The sequence below is a fragment of the Phyllostomus hastatus genome, unplaced genomic scaffold, assembly GCF_019186645.2.
Source record: "Phyllostomus hastatus isolate PE091 unplaced genomic scaffold, TTU_PhHast_1.1 phas_contig_86, whole genome shotgun sequence".
Taxonomy (NCBI): Eukaryota; Metazoa; Chordata; class Mammalia; order Chiroptera; family Phyllostomidae; genus Phyllostomus; species Phyllostomus hastatus.
Genome location: NW_025333977.1, coordinates 66,015,488 through 66,029,350, shown reverse-complemented (window position 1 = coordinate 66,029,350; position 13,863 = coordinate 66,015,488).

Sequence of the window (13,863 nt, the reverse complement as noted above, 5' to 3'; positions counted from 1 at the left end):
ATTTCTTTGATACCTCAATTTCAATTATTTATATATATTTATATATGTATATATATACATAAACATATATACACATACACATATATACACACACACAAAGAAGTGGATTGCTGGATCATATTTTAAATGTAAGTTTTCAATATTCAGTAATGGTGAATTCTTTGTTGTCCCATAAGTTTGCATGAAATAAATTTTATTAGATCTATAAATTGGACTTTCACATGTTATTTTATGACCTATATTCTAGTTAGTTCCATGAACATTTCATCTACTATTTAAAAATTACCTTCATAACTTTATCATATAGCAATAAGATCATGTTAAATTAAGCCATAACATTTGTTGTTGGATCCACTGGCCTATCAAAACAGTTATTATTCAATTAAATATTCATCAAGTGGTAAGCCTTATTACACTTATAACTTTTCCACATTTACCTAACTAGATCTAGATCTGGTACCTCAACATGTAATTTTTACCTTGAACATTATATGAATTAAGGCATACATCATGTAACTCTTTATGTCTAACATGTTCTACTGATATACCACAAGTTTTTAATCTAATTCTGCCTTGTATGAATTTTTTGTTTTTGGTCTTTTCCACATTTGAGTCTGTATAAATTATGTTGTCAACATTCTCTTAAATATTCTTTATGAGTATGCTCACCATCTCAGTAATATATATATGAAGCAGTAGTAAGGCTAAACAGCTATTTATCAATCTTCTTTTACAATTACATAGTTTAATATTTTTTTTATGCTTAGATCTGTAATTTACTACAAACTAATTTTGCCTGTATTATTAGGTAGGTATTGAGATTCACTTTTTTTAATAGCTATCCAAATTATCTAATATCATTTGTTGACCTTGGGTTTTTCCCACTATACTTCAATATAAATAGAAAAAAAATATTTTACTCCCTTTTCTTCAAAATTGCTTGACTAGTCCAGGTTTTTTTGGCATTTACATATATGTTGAATCAACTAGTAACAATTCACAAAAAAATATCCCTGGAATATTCTATAAATCCATGAAAGGAGAATCTTAACCCTGACAATATTGAATAATACATAAAAATAGTATATCTGCATATATTAAGGTTTTCCCCATTTTCTCTCAATAATATATGACATTTTTACTAGAGAAGTGTTTGGCACCTTTCAATTGACTTATTCCATTAGTTAGTCTTTTGATGTAATTATAATTTTTTTCAAATTTTATTTTTTGTTATTAGAACATATAAACAAAATTAATTTCTTTATATCAGCTAATCTCTACCAGCTAATTTTCTAAATCTACATATTTTCTAATAATTTATTGATTCTTTAGTGTTTCTATAAACCTAACCATGATATTTATAAATGAGATTTTCTTTCTTTTTTTCAGTCTTAAGGCTTGGTGGGACATTTTTGCCTTGTTACACTGCCAGATACAATAAACCACTGAATTAAGCAATGATAAAATATATTCTTGTACCCAATCTTGCAATGATATCAATATTTTATTAAATGTTAGATAAAGGTTTATTGAGACACTTTTAATTTTACTTATAAATATTTATTTTATTGTTTTACTGTTGTTCAAGTACAGTTGTCTTCATTTTCCCCTCATTACTCTCCCCCACCCTACCCATCCCCACCTCCACTATTTAATCCTCCTCCCAACCACCATTGTCTTTGTTCATAGGTACTTTATATGTGTTCCCTGACAACCTTTCCCTTTCTTTCCCCTGCTACCACAGTCCCCCTCACCTCTAATTAATGTCAGTTTGTTCTTCATTTCCATCTCTGGTTTTATTTTACTCGCTTATTTGTTTTGTTGATTAGGTTCCACTTATAGAAGAGATCACATGGTATTTGTCTTTCACCACCTGGCTTCTTTAACTTAGCATAATGCTCTCCAGTTCCATCCATGCTGTCATAAAAGGTAGGAGTTCCTTCTTTGTGCTGTGTAGTATTCCTTCTGTAGATGTACCACAATGTTTTGATCCACTCATTTACTGTTGGGCACTTGGTGTTTCCAACACTTGGCTATTGTAAATTATGCTGCTATGAACATAGATTCTTTTAAACTGATGTTTCAGGGTCCACAGGGTATAATCCCAGCAAGGGAATTGCTGGGTCCATTTTCAGTTTTTTTGAGAAAATCTCACATTGTTTTCCACAGTTGCTACATCAGTCTGCATCCCCACCGAGTGTATTAGGGTTCCCTTTTCTTCACAACCTTGCCAGTACTCATTTTTGTTGAGTTGTTTATGATGGCCACTCTGACCAGTTTAAAGTGGTATCTAATTTGTGGTTTTAATTTGCATCTCTTTGATGGCAAGTGATGCTGAACATCCTTTCATATGTCTCTGGTCCCTCTGTATGTCCTTTTTTGAGAAGGACTATATGTGAGAAACCTGCAGCCAACATCATACTCAATGGGGAAAAAGTAAAACATTTCCCACTAAAATCGCAACCAAGACAAGGGTGTCTGCTTTCACCACTTCTATTCAACATAGTATTAGCAGTTCTAGCCACAGATACCAGACAAGGAAAAGAAATATAAAGCATCCAAATTGGAAAGGAGGAAGTAAAACTATCATTGTTTACATATGACATGATAGTGAACATAGAAAACCCTAGAGACTCCACCAAAAAGCTACTCCACCTAATAAGTGAACTTGGCAAAAAAGTGGAATACAAAGTAAACATTCAGAAATTAAAGGCATTTTTGTACACTAACAATGAAATATCAAAAACAGAAATCAGGAAATAAACATTTACTATAGCAACAAGAAAAATAAAATACCTAGGAATAAGCCTAACGACAGAGATAAGAGACCTGTACTCAGAAAAACCACACAACACTGAAGAAATTAAAGAAGACAAAAATAAATAGATGCATGTACCATGTTCATGGATTGGAAGAATTACCATCATCAAAATTCCATACTACCCAGAGCAATTTATGGATATAACACAATCCCTATTAAAACATCAATGACCTATTTCACAGATATATAACAAACATTTCAATCATTTATATGGAACCATAAATGACCACTAATAGCCTCAGCAATTTTAAGAAAGAAGAAGAAAGTAGGTGGGATCATAATACCTGATATCAAACTATATTACAAGGTCACCATAATCAAAACAGCTTGGTACTGGTATAAGAACAGACACATCAATCAGTGGAGCAGAATAGAGAGTCCAGAAATAAACCTATGTCTCTATGGTCAGTCAATTAATATTAGACAAAGGAGACAGGAGCATAAAATGGAGTAAAAATAGCCTCTTCAACAAATGGTGTTGGGAGATCTGGACAGCTACATGCAAAACAAAAAATGAAACCAGACCACCAACTTACACCATACATAAAAATAAACTCAAGATGGGTAAAAGACTTAAATAGAAGTTGTAACATCATAAAAGTCCTAGAGGAGAACATAAGGAGGAAAATCTCAGATATCCCATGTAGCAATATTTTCACTGATATGTCTCCTAGAGCAAGAGTCATAAAGGAAAGAACAAACAAATGGGACTTTGTCAAAATAAGAAGCTTCTGCACAGCTAAAGAAAACATCAGCAAAATGAAAAGGGAACCAAAAATATGGGAAAATATATTTGCCAATTATACCTAAGACAAGGGTTGACCTCCAAGATATATAAAGACCTTACACAACTCCACTCCAGGAAGACAAACAATCCAATTTAAAAAATGGGTAAAGATATATATTTTTTTCTTAGATCTGTCAAGCAATAGTTATTGCAGCCAATTTAATGTCAACAAAAATGCACAATTCAGGGTGTGGTGAAGAAGGAGAAACTTTAATACTGTCAAAACAGCTCAGCTCTGATCTAGCAAGGCTGTGAAAACAACAGGACTGTAGAACAGCTCTGGGGCCAAGCCCCTCTCAGTTCTGCTCTGGCACGACATCTTTGGTGCTTCAGCTCCCAGGGAGACTCTTCTCTGAAAAGGGCAGGTTCACTCTCTGAGCCAAGGGGGAGCTGTCTTATATGGACCAAAGTTCCTACCCCTAATCTCCTATTGGTTCATCCTTATGCCAGTTAGGACTCTGATTACTCCCAGTTTGATCCAAAGGTATTGTCCTGATTGATCAGAATAGAATAGTCAGAGCTAAGCAGCTCTTATTGGATGGGGAAAGATTTAGTCCTATTGGTTGAGATGGGACTCCTGAAACTCTTTTGTAAGGACTGTTTCTGATGACACTAACAATGCAGGCAAAGATATTCAGTGTAGAGGCAGTTTAGTGCAGAGGCTGGTATTACAGCACTGGCTCCTCTGTGACGCGCAGTTTTCATGAGAGGTCTCTGGGCAGAAACGGCTGCTAGACTCTGTTTTTAAAAATTTGAGCCCCATTAGCCACCAGGAGCCCTTCTTAGTAGGTGTCCTTATTCTCAGGGTTCACAGATTGAAGATTTTCCCTATTAGTGCTTTGTTGATATTATTTTTACATTAATGTGTTTTTAAATGATTTTGTAATATATGATATAAGATTATTACATTGATTTTCTATTTTACTTGGTTAATGTGGAGAATTATATTGCCTAGTTTTCAATTTTTTTGAACCAACAATACACTACTGGAATAAATTACACCCAGCCGTCAATCAATTATCCTATTTAATATCTCTAGATTAAAGTTGTTAATATTTTCTTAAGAGTTTTTGTGTCCAAATTATTACAGATATCAATGCAAAATTATCTCTTCTAGAATTGTGCTGGAAAGGCTTTTCTGTCAGACTCTTGGCTAGCCATATATAATGAGTTGGGAAGTGGTCTCTTTTTTGTTTATATTATCTAATTGCTGTAAACACTCACAGTTACCATGTTTTACTGTGTATAATGTACTTGTATGTACAATGAGTGCCTACATTTTCAGTCCAAACCTTCAGGAAAAAATCTTTCATTTTAATTTTTAATTCAATTTTATTTATTTATATTTAGATACTTCTTTTTGTATTATAAAGGAATTTTAGCATTTATTCATGAATATAGTATCATACAAGAAATTTTGCATAACAAATAATTACAAAGCACAAGAATAGATATGACGTATTTAAGATACTACCCATGTATAATATGCATAGTTTTTCCCTTCAAAAATTTGGGCCAAAAAGTTTGTATTATACATGGCAAAATATGGTATTTAAATATTTGGAAGAATGCACTGATAAATATCTCTGTCCTAGAATATATTTCTTGGAAAGGTTTTTAATTGTAAATTCAAGTTTTTAATAGGTGTAGACTTATTCAAGTTTTCTACATATTCTTGTATTAAAGTTTATAAGGTGTATTTTTCAAGTTAGTTTCCATTTCATATATATAAATAGATAAATACATATGTATTTTTACAGATCTAAATCATTTTGTCTTTTAATCAGAAGTACTTTACAGTTTGCATAACATTAGTATTTTACACTAAAGATTTTGGATTCAATTCCATGACTTAAATAAAGTAGGCATTTCATATATTTTAAATCTTTTGATGTAATTTTTTTCTACAGTATACTCTTATTTTGTGTAAAATGATTGGGAAATAGCGAGTAATGATAGTTCTTTTATTGCTGTTACTGATAATTTGTGTTATCTGAATTCATTTTTTTAGATTACTTGTCACTTCTTTGTCAATATTATTGCTCATTTTTAAAAATAAGTTTTGTTTTTATTACTTTCTTTATTTTATGATTGTATTTATATTTATTAATTTTGTTCTCATTTTCAATGGTCCTCCTGTCAACTTTGGTTTTAGTTTACTCTTCTACTTTTTTCCTTAGCTTTTGAGTTGGAAGTAATTGATTTTTAATATTCTTCTTTTCCAATATATGGCTTTAAATCTAATATACAATTTATTTTCAAGTTAATTTAACTATATTCTAAAAGTTTTGGTAAGCTATAATCTCATTATCATTCCCATTATAACACATTATATGTTGTATTATAATTTCCTTTTTGACTAACTTGTTATTTAGAAGGGCACTTTATACATTTTAACTGTTTTGAGAATTTTCTAGTTATCTTTTTATTATTGTTGTTCTCTAACAATGCCATAGTTTTCAGATAACATGCACACACTATTCTGTAGTTTTGTTTTATGGCTTAAAAGTTGTTCTATTTTTGAAGTATGAGTATAGATTTGTTGAGTTATTAACTTTTGCTTATAAAATTTGAAGGTGTTTGTAGATCTTCAAAACTTTATGTTTCTTATATTTTCATCCTCAATGGATTGTTTTACTATTCCATGAGGTCCTTCTTTATTCCTTATAATTACTCTTTTGCCCTAACTTTGTATTACATTCCTTAGTCAGTGTTTTCAAGAATATATTTTTTCTGATTCAGCTGTTGATATTTGTGAATTTGTTGCCATCTTAATGTTTATAGTTTTGATCTTCTTTTTCTCATATAGTTTCCTTTAACAACTCAAATAGTAATGGCTTGGTGCTGATAACTGATAATAGCATAATCAAGCAAATATATTTTTAAAAAATGAATATCTTTTTCCATACTTTCACTTTCAGCATTTCTGTGTCCTTTAAATCGTACCTCCTATAAATATTCTACAGATTGGTTAGTGTTTTTCAATCACTCTGAAAGATGATATAAGGCAGTAAAAGAAAATGTTGGGAATAATTTTATCTGAAATAGTGTAAGAATATTCAGATTTTAATTCCAGGACATTTGTTTATCTTTTTTTCAGTAGTTTAGAACTGAACTGTAAAGTTATTTATATTTTTATTTATGTTAAGTTAAAGACATGATAAAAAATGATCCCAACCATGATATAATAGTGTATTCTTTTTCATATGTAAAATTGTCACCTTTTTATATTTGCATATACATTATATAGTTTTTGCTCTGTGAATCCTTTTATATATATATTTTTAAAGATTTTATTTATTTTATTTTTAGAGAGGGAAAGGAGGGAAAAACAGAGAGAGAGAGAAACATCAATGTGCGGTTGCTGAGGGTCATGGCCTGCAACCCAGGCATGTACCCTGACTGGGAATCGAACTACAACACAGCCCGTGCTCATTCCACTGAGCTACTCCAGCCAGGGCTCCTTTTATATTTTTAAAGATAGATCCAGGTGCTGACTCTGTCAGTGCCTGCATTTCACTCACCTTTGAAGAAATATATTAATACTAATATATATTAATACATTAATATACTTATATAAGTATATTAATATAAAGCATACAATAGATAATGGTTCTCTACTATTTTCTATTATGAATGTTTGTTAACATAAAGAAAGAATATTCTCAAATTACATGAAAAGTATCTATCTTAATACTAACTAAATCTCTGCCATATATTCTGTTTAAATAAAAAAACTGAATGCTATACCTGCTGGCTAAAATTTTGTATGCTATATGTGAATAATTTACATTAAGACTTTAACAGAAGCCTTATTTAGTCAGAAAAAAGTAGTGTCATTTACATTTATCTATTTGATTTATGACAGTATTAGATTAGTACATAATTTTTAAATATTTAATTCAATAAGGTAGCATTTCTGACACCCTTCACATCTTGCCTTAATTTAATTTAGTAAAGTAGATCACCAAATAATTATATATACTCTTTTTATAAAAAGTAATATATATTTCATAAAGTTAAAATCTATTTAAATTTAAATTTGATTTATGGGAGCTAGGTTTAAGTTGTTATATAAATAGTTTCAATAAATATATTTTTCTTTAGTAAAGTACTTGGGTTTAATTACATGAAATTACATCCAATTAGAGTATACAACTTCAACTCTTTTACTTATTGACATGGTAATAAAATGTCTGTTATGATTTTTTAAATTAAAACATTCCTTTATTTAAATTGTTAGACTGTTAACATTTGTTGAATTGACTCCAGAAGACTGAGGATAAAGTTTGATGTTCAACACATTGTGATGTTACTGGAAATTGGAGAGAGTAAAGTGTACCTTAAAATATCAAAACAAGGAAACTGATTAGATTGATGCTTCTCTCTGTCTCTGGCTCTCCCTCTAAATTGCATATGCTATTTCCATTTAAGTAAGTGTCAGAGGAAAAAAAATATTTCTAAGTTCTCAAACAGTACAATTCTGCAATTACATATGAGTCTTATTTTAATTAAATTTAAACTGTATTCTTTCAGTTGACAATTCTCACAAACAGGTAGAGAATATCTTCCTGAATCAACATCACTATTATATGCATAATTTTATGTACATATACACATATGTGTATATTTGTTTGTATTCCATCCAACTGACTTAAAAAAGCTATAAACAAACATATTGAGATTGGGTGTAAAAGAAGTAATTTTACAGGAGGTGGCAAAGGTAGATTTAGTTTTGAGTATGTGAGAGTTTTATCTTGTATTTTATCTATTATTGTATTCTTTACTTCTATTACAACTGTAAACCTACTTTTACCCACCCTTGTATTACAGAATTTTTTAAAAGGTTATCATGGGAGCATATATCAATGGCATTATTTTTTTTGAGAAAATGTTTTTCCCCTCAATTCTTCCTCTTTTCATCTTTTCAATCTTACTTCATCTGCTGGAACCACCTGTTCATTTTATGTTCAAGTCTGAAATAACTTACAGTACTGTTTGTATTTAGAGAGAATTCCAAACCTGGAAAAGACATATATTCAAAATGCTCAATCATAGCATGTCATCTGAGTACATGCAGAAAAAAGGAAGCAGTTTTTCAAGAAAATGCAATGTGTTTGATTTAGAAATGGATTGAACCAACACAGAGTTGGTGTGAGAGGAGAGGAAGCAAGACTGTATAGGAAGTATTTCAAGATGCTGTTTGCTCCTGAGATCAGCCTTGAAGTCAAGAGCATGAGCATGTTTATTCCCTTTATCTCTTCTACTATTTCATCTTCCTCAAAGTATTAGTTTATGAACTTAAATTTCATCACCTCTGAAAGGGAGCAATATATATGCTGGATCTTCTTCCAGTAGATCTGATGTGATCATAAAAGGAAGTATGCATGTGTTAAAAGTCACTGCATAAATGTCAGGGAATGCTGCTATTGACTGTCATGGCCATACAGTTTTCTTTCTGATGCTTTTATTTTTATTTTTTGTTGTTTATTTTATTATTTTGTTTTATTGTTGATAGTATTATAAATGTCCTCCATTTCTTCCTATTTGCCCCCCTACCCCCAGGCCCTGCCCTCTCCCTGGGACTTCAGCACATTGTTATCTGTATATGGGCTATGCATATACCTATATATGTGCTCTGGCTAATCTTTTCTCACCCACCTGTCTCCCCCCTGAAATCTGCCAGTGTCTCCCATGTATCCATAACTCTAGTTTTATTTTCTTTGTCATTTTGTTTTTTTCATTAGATTCCACACCATGAGTGAGATCATATGTTATTTTTGTTTCTCTGACTAGCTTATTTCGCTTAGCATAATTTTCTCCAGGTCTGTCCATGCTGTCACAAAAGGTAAGGGTTCATTTCTTTTTACAGCCATGTAGAATTTCATTGTGTAATTGTACCACACCTGGATATTATTTATTTACTTATTTATTTTTTATTGTTGTTCAGTTACAGTTGTCCTGCCTTTTTCCCCATTGCTCTCCCTTAAGCTATTCCCCCGATTCCCACAGTCAATATGCCCCACTGTCCGTGCCCATGAGTCCTTTATTTATTTTGCTTTATTTGCCTTTTCCTCTTCTTTGCCCCTTTATCTCCCTCCTTCCTCCCCTCTGGTCACTGTCAGTTCGCTCTTTACTTCCATGTCTCTGGTTCTGTTTTGCTCATTTGTTTTGTTGATTAGATTCTACTTATAGGTGAGATCATATGGTATTTATCATTCACTGCCTGGCTTATATCACTTAGCATGATGCCTTCCAGTTCCATTCATGCTGTCAGGAAGGATAGGAGCTCCTTATTTCTTTCTGCTGTGTATTATTCCATTGTGTAAATGTACCACAGTTTTTGATCCACTCATTTACAGATGGGCACTGAGATTGTTTCCAGCACTTGGCTATTGTAAATAGTGCTGCTATGAACATTGGGGTGCATAGGTTCTTTTGGATTGATGTTTCGGGGCTATTTGGATGTAATCACAGCAGTGGAATTGCCAGGTCAAAAGGCAGTTCCATTTTTAGTTTTCTGAGGAAATTCCATACTGTTTTCCACAGTGTCTGCAGGAGTCTACATTCCCACCAAAAATGTACTAGGGTTCCCTTTTCTCCACAGCTTTGCAAGCTCTTGTTGTTTACTGATTTGTTTATGATGGCCATTCTGACCAGTGTAAAGTGGTATCTCATTGTGGTTTTAATTTGCATCTCTCTGATGGCTAGTGATCCTGAGCATCTTTTCATATGTCTCTGGGCCCTCTGTATGTCCCCCTTGGAGAAGTATCTGATGGTCCTTTGACCATTTTTTGATTGGATTGTTTGTCTTCCTGGAATGGAGTTGTGATTATTAACCAAATAATCTTGATTATTTCTTTCCTTCTACTCGCTCTGGACTTTGATTATTGTTGTTCCTCCAGTTCTTGTAGATGTAGGATCAGGTTGTTTATTTGAAATATTTCTATCTTTTTGTAAGTTGGCCTGTATTTCTATGAACTTTCCTCTCATGACTATTTTCAATGTGTCCCATAGGTTTTGGACAGTTGTGTGTTCATTTTCATTTGTTTCCAGAAACTTTTTGATTTCCTCCTTGATCTCATTATTGGCCAATTCATTGTTTAATAGCATGCTATTCAGTCTCCATGAGTTTGAATGTTTTTTATTATTTTTTTCCTTGATGTTGATTTCTAGTTTTAAGCCATTGTGATACAAGAAAATGCTTGGTATGGTTTCAATTTTCTTGAATTTATTGAGGCTTGTTTTGTTTACTCTCATGTGGTCTATCTTTGAGAATGTTCTATGTACATTTGAAAAGAATGTATATTTTGTTTCTATGGGAAGAAAGGTTCTGTATATATCAGATAAGTCCATTGACCTAATGCTTTGTTTAATTCCACAATATCCTTGTTAATATTTTGTTTCAAAGATCTATCCATTTGTTGACAGTGTGGTTTTAAATTTCCCTATTATAATTGTGTTGTTGTCTATGTCTTTCTTGAAGTCCTGCAAAATTTTTCTTATATATTTGGGGGCTCCCATGTTGGGTGTATATATGTTTATAATATTTATGTCATCTTAATGGATTCTTTCCTTGAATATTATGAAGTGTCCTTCTTTGTTTCTTTTTATGGACTTTGTTTTGAAGTATATTTTTTCTTATGGAAGTATTGCTACCCTGGCTTTTTTTTCTGTTAGTTTGTTTGGGATAATTTTTTCCAGTCCTTCACTTTCAGTTTGCATTATATCTTTTGTTCTTAGGTGGGTCTCTTGTATTCTTAATATATATTCTCAAAGTGGGATCACTGGGTCAAAAGTCAGTATCATTGTTATTTTTTTAAGGAAAATGTGTACTCTTTTCCACAGTAGCTGCACCAGTCTACCTATCCACCAGCAGTGGACTAGGGTCTTCTTTTCTCTGCATTCTCAGCAGCACTTGTTGTTTGTTGATTTTCTGATGATCACCATTCTGGCAGGTGTGAGATGGTATCTTATTGTTGTTTTAATATACATTTATCTGAAGATTAGTGATGTTGAGCATTTTTCACATGTTTATAAGCCTTCTATATGTCCTCTTTGGAGAAGCGTCTATTCAGGGCCTTTTCTCTTTATAAATTTGATTGCTTATTTTCCAGGTGTTGATTTTTATAAGTTCTTTATTTATTTTGGAAAATCATCTCTTGTCATATATAACATTGTCAAATATATTCTTCCATACAGTGGGTTCCCATTTCATTTTGTTGATGGTTTCTTTTGCTGTGTAGAAAGTTTTTAGTTTGATATAGTTAAATTTGTTTGTTTTTTTGCCTTTTTTTCCTTGCCTAGAGACAAAGCAGCAACAATACCACTACAAGAGGTGTCTGAGATTTTACTGCTTATATTTTATTCTAGAAATTTTTTGTAGTCTAGTTTTACATTTTTATTGATTTTTCTATGTACGAGCCAATTTTCCCAACACTTTTATTGAAAAGACTATCTTGACTGCACTGTATGCCTTCACCTCCCTTGTCAAGTATTAATTAACCATACAAACATGGGGTACTCTGACTGGTGTGGCTCAATTGGTTGGGTGTCACTTCTCAAGGCAAAATTTTGCCCAATTGATTGCAAGTTAGGGTGCATGTCTGTATTCTGTGTTCAGTCCCTATCAGGGTTCATATTAGAGGAAACTGATCAATGTTTATCTCTCACACAGATATTTCTGTCCCTCTCCTTCTCCATCTCTTTCTCTCTCTAAAAGTAAAAACTGGCTGATTTCTGGACTCTGTGTTTTATTCCATTGATTCATATGCTTGTTCTTAAGCCAGTACCAGGCTGTTTTCACCACAATGTCCTTGAAGTATAAAGTCAGGTATGGTGATAAATTCAGCTTTGTTGTTCTTTCTTAATATTGCTGAGGATACCAGGGTTTTTTGTTTTCTTTTCTTTTTTTTTGGTTCCATATAAATTTTTGGAATATTTGCTCTATTTTGGTGAAACATACCATAGGTATTTTAATAGGAATTGCTTTAAAACTATAGATTGCTTTGAATGGCATGGACATTTTAATGATGTTAAATATTCCAGCCCATGAACAGAGTGTATGCTTACACTTACTTGTATCTTCCTCAGTTTCTTTCTTCAATGTCCTATAGTTTTCTGAGTATAGACCTTTTATGTTGTTGGTTAATTTCACTCTTAGGTACCTTATATTTTGTTGCAATAACAAGTGAGATTATTTTCTTTGTCTCTATTTCTGATAGTTAATTATTGGTTTATAGAGATGCTACCAACTTTTGAATATATGAGGTCTGTCTGGAAAAAGTAGAGACTTTGTTAATATAATGAAAACAGTTTTCACAACATTGATGTAACCTGGCAGCCAAGGAGAGTGGACTGGAACATACATGCACGAACAATGATGACTTCACTGTATTAGTCAGTGGGGGTAGTAGACACCATTGAGTGAGCATGTATACTGTGTGATTGACCATTCAAAATGATTGTGTGTAAAGCAATGGATCTGCATAAAATTTTGCTTTAAGCTTGACCATTCCTCTGTGGAAACTATCTGGATAATTTAGAAGGCCTCAGCTATGGGCAACTGGTGATTGGAAACTTCATTACAACACACTTCCTCACCCATGACATCATGTGTAGCATTTTGTGTGTGTGTGTGTGTGTGTGTGAGAGAGAGAGAGAGAAACATCAAATCACCCAGGTGACTCAGCCCTCTTATAGCCCAGATTTGGTGCCCTGTGACTTCTGGCTTTTCACAAAATTATAATCACCTTTGAAAGGGAAGAGATTTCAGACCATCAGTGAGATTTAGGAAGATAAAATAGGGCAGTGACTGAGGACGTAAAATAGGATGGTGACTGAGAGAACTGTGTGAGGTCCCAAGGTGCCTACTTTGAAAGAGACTGAGATATCATTGTCCTATGTATAATATTTCTTCTATCTTGTGTATTCCTCAATAAACGTCTCTCTTTTCCATAGTGCATGGCTAGATATCTTCTAGACAAACCTCATAATTTTGTATCCTGCTACTTTGTTGAATTCATTTATTATATTTGACAATTTATTGGTGGAGCCTTAAGGGTTTCCTCTGTACACTACCATATCATCAGCAAATAATGACAGTTTTAATTCCTCCTTTCCAATTTGAATGCTTCTTATTTCTTTTGTTTGTTTAGTGTGGCTTATATTTCTAGTACTATGTTGGATAAGGGAAATGACATCAAACATCCTGTGTTGTTCTTAAGAAAAAGGTTTTTAGTTTTTGCCCACTGAG